The 7,122-nt window shown below is 40.2% G+C and overlaps 1 protein-coding gene across 1 annotated transcript in view; it reads left to right on the top strand.

The window, feature by feature from the left end:
* Window positions 1-3,577: 3,577 nt before the first annotated feature.
* The window catches only part of SLC34A2 (solute carrier family 34 member 2), a 46,457-nt gene continuing 42,912 nt past the window's right edge, over window positions 3,578-7,122 (top strand). Inside the window, exon 1 of the mRNA XM_047857135.1 lies at window positions 3,578-3,697. The gene's annotated coding sequence lies outside the window, so the exon portion shown is untranslated. The remainder of the gene's footprint in view (window positions 3,698-7,122) is intronic.

The raw sequence follows: 7,122 nt of genomic DNA, 5'->3' as shown, positions 1-7,122 counted from the left end.
TCTGTTTTTTTTTCCTTCCTAACCTATTTCTTAAATTTATTTTATTTTTATTTATTGATTTTTAAAATAATCTTTATGCCCAGTGTGGGGCTCAAACTCACGACTGGAGACTTCCCAGCCTATTTCCGTTTTGAGTTTCTTTGTTATGTCGTATCACAAACATTTTTTATCTTGTGACATTGTTTTCATAAATGCTATTTTTATTTTATTTTTGTATTTAAAAGTTTTTTTTTTTAACATTTTTTTTTCAACGTTTTTATTTCATTTTTGGGACAGCGGGAGACAGAGCATGAACCGGGGAGGGGCAGAGAGAGAGGGAGACACAGAATCGGAAACAGGCTCCAGGCTCTGAGCCATCAGCCCAGAGCCCGACGCGGGACTCGAACTCACGGACCGCGAGATTGTGACCTGGCTGAAGTCGGACGCTTAACTGACTGCGCCACCCAGGCGCCCCTGTATTTAAAAGTTTTAAAAATATTTATTGATTTTGAGAGAGATAGAGAAAGGGCGTGAAAAAGAGAGAGGGGCAGAGGAAGATAGAGAGAGAATCCCAAGCAGGCTCCACACTCAGCACAGAGCCGAATGCAGGGCTCAATCCCATGACCCTGGGATCATGACCTGAGCCGAAATCAAGAGTTGGACACTCAATCAACTGAGTCACCCAGGCCCCCTTTAAATTTTTTTTTTTATTTAAAATTTAAGTATAGTTGACATATAGTATTATATTGGTTTCAGGTGTACCATATAGTGATTTGACAATTATAGACATTATTAAATGCTCATCATGGTAAGTGTGGCTACCCTCTGTCATCATACAAAACTATTACAATATTATTGACTATATTCCCTATGCCATATTTTTCATCCCGGTGACTGATTGTATAATTGCAAATTCGTGCCTCTTAATCCCATTCACCTATTTTACTCACTTCCCCATCCCTGTACCCTCTGGCAATCAATAGTTTGTTTTTTGTATTTATGAGTCTGTTTCTGTTGTTTGTTTGTTTCTTTTGTTTTTTAGATTCCACATATATGTGAAATCATATGGTATTTGTTTTTCCCTATCTGACATATATCACTGAGCATAATACCCTCTAAGCCCATTCATGTTGTTGTGAATCACAAGACTTCTTTTTTTCATGGTTGAGTAATATTCCATTACACACACACACACACACACACACACACACACACACCACTTCTTTATCCATTCATCTGTCGATGGACACAGTAGTTGCTTCCATATCTTGGCTATTTTTATAATGAACGTAGGGGTATTCATTGTAAATGAACATAGGTGTGCATATATCTGAAGAAAGTACCCACAAGTGGAATTTCTGGGTTATATAATATTTCTAATTTTTGAGGAACCTTCATACTGTTTTTCATAGTGGCTGCCCCAATTTACATTCCCACCAAGAGTGAACAACGGCTTCCTTTTCTCCACATCCTCACCAATACATGCTATTTTTTGTCTTTTGTTACTAGCCATTATGGCACATGTGAGGTGATCTCATTGTGGTTTTGATTTGCATTTTCCTGATGACTAGCGATGTTGAGCATCTTTCCATGTGTCTGTTGATCATCTGTATGTCTTCTTTGGAGAAACATGTGTTTGGGTCCTCTGCCCATTTCTTTAATTGGATTATTTGTTGTTTGATGTTGAGTTTTATGAGTTCTTTACATATTTTAGATATTAACCTGTTTATTGGGTGTATCATTTATAAATATCTTCTCCCATTCAACAGGTTAACTTTTTATTTTGTTGATCATTTCCTTCACTGTGCTTTTTAGGTTGATGTAGACCCCATTGTTTATTTTTGCTTTTCTTTCCCTTGCCTGAGGAGATAAATCCAGAAAAATATTGCTAAGGTTAATGTCTAAGAGAATACTTCCTGTTTACTTTGGGGAGTTTTATGGTTTCAGGTCTCAAATTTAGGTCTTTAATCCATTTTGAATTTGTTTTGTGTATGGTGTAAGAAAGTGATCCAATTTCATTCTTTTGCATGTAGCTACCAGTTTTCCCAGCACGATTTATTAAAGAGACTGTCTTTCCTGCCATTGAATATTTTTGCCTCTTTTATTATAAATTAATTAACTATAGAAGTGTGAGTTTATTTCTGGGCTCTTTATCCTGTCCCATTGATCAATGTGTCTATTTTTGTGCATGTACCATACTGTTTTGATTACTGTTGCTTTGTGGGATGTTTTGGAATCTGGGATTTGTTCTTTCTTAAGATTGCTTTGACTCACTGATGCTATTTTTAAAAGTGCAAATAGTCTCATTTACCCAGTGGAAGCATTATAATTTATTTATCATATTCCCATTTTGGACATGTGGTGTGGTTCCTTCTTTCTCCTTACACTATGATACATAAGTTTACATGTTTTGGATCTTTTCCTAATGTGGGTTTCTCTGAGTATAATTACTAGGTCAAAGGGTAATCATGTTATGTTTCTTAACACATGTTTCCAACTTTCCCCTAGAGGCTATATCAACTTGAATTACGAGTCAAACAAGAGAATATCTATGCCATTGTTCACCATGACAGAATTAATGTTTCAAACAAATCATACAAGTAGGGAAAAGGGCTCTTTAGTCTTTTTTTTCCTTTTTTCTTTCTTTTTCTTTTCTTTTTTTTTTTTTTTTTTTTTTTTTTTTTTTGCTTTTTAGTCTTAATATATACTTCAAAAGATTACTAGCACTTTTTTTGGATTAGTAGATCTATATCTTTTGTGGTAGATGTTCTGCTTACTTTTATTTATTTATGGAAGTCTCAGTGTTTGGTTTACTAATATGAATGAGCTTGAACAATAAAAAAGGTATGAATTCAATGCTTATTATTGAGCAGGGATATTTTTTCTCACTCTACTTTTCATCTATTCAGTTAAATCTATAACTCTTTTTGTCTGTCTCATTCATCATTTTTCTGTGGTCTGAGTTTTATGGTCTCTCTGGAATTAATTTTGATATGGGTGTGCCTGAGTTAACTTTTTTTTTTCAATTTACTAATAGTTACTGTAGAAAATTTACTAATATGCCTTGACTTTTAAGTTAATTTGAAATGTCTCCTTTATCAGATCTTGGCAGGGATTTGTTTCTAGGCCCTATTCAATTTAATCCATTGTCTAGGCTATTACCAGTCTGTTTGATAACTGTAGTCTTTTAGCATGTTTTGATATCTTATAAGGCGTTTTCATGTCATTTCTTTACTTTCTTCTGAATGTTCTTCCATATTCTTTCCTTTTCTGTTCTTCCAGATGAGTTTTAGGATTCTCTTGCCAATGTTTATACCTTCTTTCCCAGTGGGGATGTCAGCATGGGTTGGCCCAAGTGTCCTGTGTTTCTAATGCTCCCATAGCACAACCAGACTAGGCTGCCCAGACAGGTCATCAGAACAAGAGGCCTGTGGTGAGTCTGAGCAGAACCAAGGAGCCAGCCCCAAAACTGGGTCTCTAAGCTGAACAAGAGAGGATGAAACCAATCCTAGAGAGGAAGCAGCAATGAATGGGTTTAGGGAGGGAGCTGGCAGGGATGGGGCTGTTCCACCCTAAACTGGGTAGATGAGATTAAGGGAGGCAGTAGGCTATATCTCGAGAGTGAAAGGCTGTATCTTGGCTTACCCTGGATAAAGTCTGGTGTCTTCCTCTTTCAGCAGCAGTGGTTTCCAGCTCTTCCTGACTGAATCCTTCCCAGGTATGAAGATTGGGGTGTGAAGGACCTGGAGTCTTTGCCACATTATATTCGTTTTCCTCTGGGTGAACAGAGCTGGTCTCTGGGAAGGTGGTGGAATGTGGGGTTGTCACATGCTCCTGATTGGCAGGGAGTGACAACAGAAGTCTGAGTGATCCATCAAGAGGTCTCCATTTTCCAGTTGCAACAGGTTTGGTGTTGGGAGTGGGGGTCGGGGTGAATGGCTATGCCTGAGTAACAGTGGTGTTCTTGTGTGTCACTGAGCTCCCCACTGGGGGACCCCTGTTGGAGAGTTTGGGTTCACAGATTCATGCATAGGCGTGTAAGGGGTTGTGTGGAGTGGTAGTTAATCTGGGTTTGAGTCCTGATTGGATCAGAAACTAACTTGGCGCCTTTGGGCAAAATATGGGAACTTCTCTGAGCCTAAGCTCTTCATCTGTAACACGGAGATTAAATGACCAGTTGGCTTAGGTTTCTTGTGAGAATTAAGCAATGAGTCTTGTGGTTCGCAACACACGTTTAGAAGTGAAAAGCAATAGCTTTTGGTACAGTAGGTTCGCCATGGTTTGCCACTTACTAGCTGTGAGATATTGGGTAATCTGCGGAATGTGGATAATGGTGGGATCAAGCTTATGAAGCGATGATGAGGATTAAATGAGATAAACCCAAACCCATAAAGGTTTAGCCATGGACTGTCATGTCACTCCACTCCGGGCAACGAACTGCAAATATGACATATGACAAATATGACATATGACGACTTCTAGAGCCCTGGCAGTAATCCATTACTTACTCACCAGAGGTTCCTGCACCACCACCTACCTGGGAAAACTGGGGAGGAGGAGTTGGGGCCTTGAGAATACCCTTGGTATTGCTTTCAGGCTAAATTATGTGGACTTACTTTCCTCTCTTGCTTCTGGGGAATTTAGGGTGAGAGGGGAGGGTAGTACCCCTGAGGGTGGATGGGGCCACCTCCTCCTTAGGCAAGTACCCACAGGACCTTATGAATGCAGGAGGGAACCACCTAGTTCAGGAGTTCCTATAAGCAGCTATCTTTGCAATATGTAGGACAGGTGGAGAAGGACGAGAGCGAAGTTGCCCGCCCATTTCTCTTGGAACAGCTCTCACTAGAATTGGGAAGAGATGTTTGCAATTTGTGGACTCAGTAACTTCAAGAAAATTTAGTGACAAATAAAAATGGTCACAAGACAATAGATGGGGAAATAAGGAAATCAAACCTTACATATAGAATAACAATTCTATCAACGCCTCCTTAAGCTATCTCATTTCTGTGCCAGTGGTGCCCAAGTAACCTTTGTTTGCGAGGTCTCCTAGTCCAGTGCCTTAAGTTTATTTATCAGCTCAGATTCTCCCAGTTTACAGAGGGCAGCCTGAGAACAGGAAGCCTCCTTGAATCTGGAGTTATAAAATCGACTTACCTTTGAGTACATAAATATTAGCAAAAGCCAGTTTGGTTCAAAGTAGAGAATTTATACTAGCGTGCCATCTGGTTGGGGTGGGGTAGGTAAGCCAAGTTCCATAACCTTGTCATTCACGACTGAAGTTTCCTCTAGATCTGATCTTCTCCATAGTCCCCCGACTGGCAAGTACTCCTTGACAGGATGGACTGCCAACTACTTTTCTGTGTTTCGACAATTCAGCTAGTCCCTGTGGCCTCTGTAATGCCTCACAGAGAATTCCCGTTTCAGGTAGAAAGATGACCCCTATACTACATTCAGAAGACCCTTGACCTGCCTTGGCTTTGCTCCAAGTTGTAGAGTTACCCCTGGGAAGTCACTAAAGCTTTGAAGCTCACGTTGGCAACTTGTTTAATAAGGAAGGTCTCAAATAACTTGAAGATTCCAATTCTAGTGTTCTGCATTTTTAAAGTCAAAGTCTCCTGGTCACGTTTAGATTAGTTTTGTTTTGCATGTGAATCTGAATGCTTTAGGGTAGGTCATGCTCTATCCGTTTTTGCCTCAAGCCCCACTGCCCCTTATCTCTGTCTGGTTATTCTTGCATTGACCTGCTTGAAATGAAGACATTTGAATAGCATTTATTAATTCAACAAGTATTTACTGAATACCCATTGTGTATCAGGCACCTACTAGGTCCAGCGAACAAAATAAACCCTCCCTCATGGAACTTAAGGTCTACAGACAATGGAAAAAGTAAAAAATATGTAACAATGTTATGTGATGATGAGTGTCAGGAACAGGAAAACAAGACACAGTAAGAGGCTAAATAGACCTTTCAGAGTTCTTTTTTGAGTGAAGGAAGGAAGCAAGTTGTTTAATACCTGTGCCAGCCAGGAGGGACCAATGAAGCCAATGACCCTGGGTTAGGAATATACTTGTCAAGTTTGAACAATAGCAGGAAGGCTGATGTGGCTGGAGTGGAAGGAAATAAGGTTAGACCAGCCATCTGTTGAGGGTCTGGAAAGACTTTAGAGATCATGTTTTAAGTGGGATGGGGACCTGTGGGAAGGCTTGAGTAAAGAACATGAGTTAGTTTATACTGACGATCCCCTTGGCTGATATTTTGAAGAATAGACTGTAGAGGGGTCGGAGTGGAAGTGGACAGAACAGTTAAGACACTAAAAATAATCCAGGCAAGAGGTAGTAGCTAGACTAGCATGGCAACAGTTTGTGAGAAGCGATTGCACTGGGATGTATTTTGAAGGCAGATCCATTTAGAAGGATTTTCTGATATATTGGATGTAGGGTGAGAAAGGAAGAAGTCAAAAGGGCACAAATGCAGGCTCTATAAAGTTTTCGATCTAAGCAACTGGGTAAGTCATTCCTCAGCTGGGGAAGGCTGGGGAGTCAGGAGTTTGGGGCATGTCAAGTTTGAAAGGCTGGTGGGACGTGCCTATGAAGGGACTGTTGTGTAGGCAGTTGGAAATTCATGTCTGAAGGTCAGGTTCAGCTGAAGATGATACACTTGGGAACTTTCAGCATATAGATGGCATTTAAAGACTAAGTCATGGGGGCGCCTGGGTGGCCTGGTCGGTTAAGCGTCCGACTTCGGCTCAGGTCATGATCTCACGGTCCGTGAGTTCGAGCCCTGTGTCGGGCTCTGTGCTGACAGCTCAGAGCCTGGAGCCTGTTTCCGATTCTGTGTCTCCCTCTCTCTCTGCCCCTCCCCTGTTCATGCTCTGTCTCTCTCTGTCTCAGAAATGAATAAACGTTAAAAAAAAAAAATTAAAAAAAAAAAAAGACTAGGTCATGACCCAATGGTGGTCCTGAGCAGCGTGTTAAAAAAAAAAAAAAAAAGAAAATAGAAAACTTTCGTGTGTTGTACATAGTAAGGTTGGTCATTGTTCTGAGAAACCATTTTATTTCATCTGTGTTTGTGTATGGGCATAGACATCCTGAGATAGGATGTAAAATGTGTTTCTTACTGTGGGTCATAATCAGAGTTTGAAT

Source organism: Prionailurus viverrinus, chromosome B1 (genome assembly GCF_022837055.1).
Source record: "Prionailurus viverrinus isolate Anna chromosome B1, UM_Priviv_1.0, whole genome shotgun sequence".
Classification (NCBI taxonomy): domain Eukaryota; kingdom Metazoa; phylum Chordata; class Mammalia; order Carnivora; family Felidae; genus Prionailurus; species Prionailurus viverrinus.
This window is presented reverse-complemented; position numbering and strand designations above follow the sequence as displayed.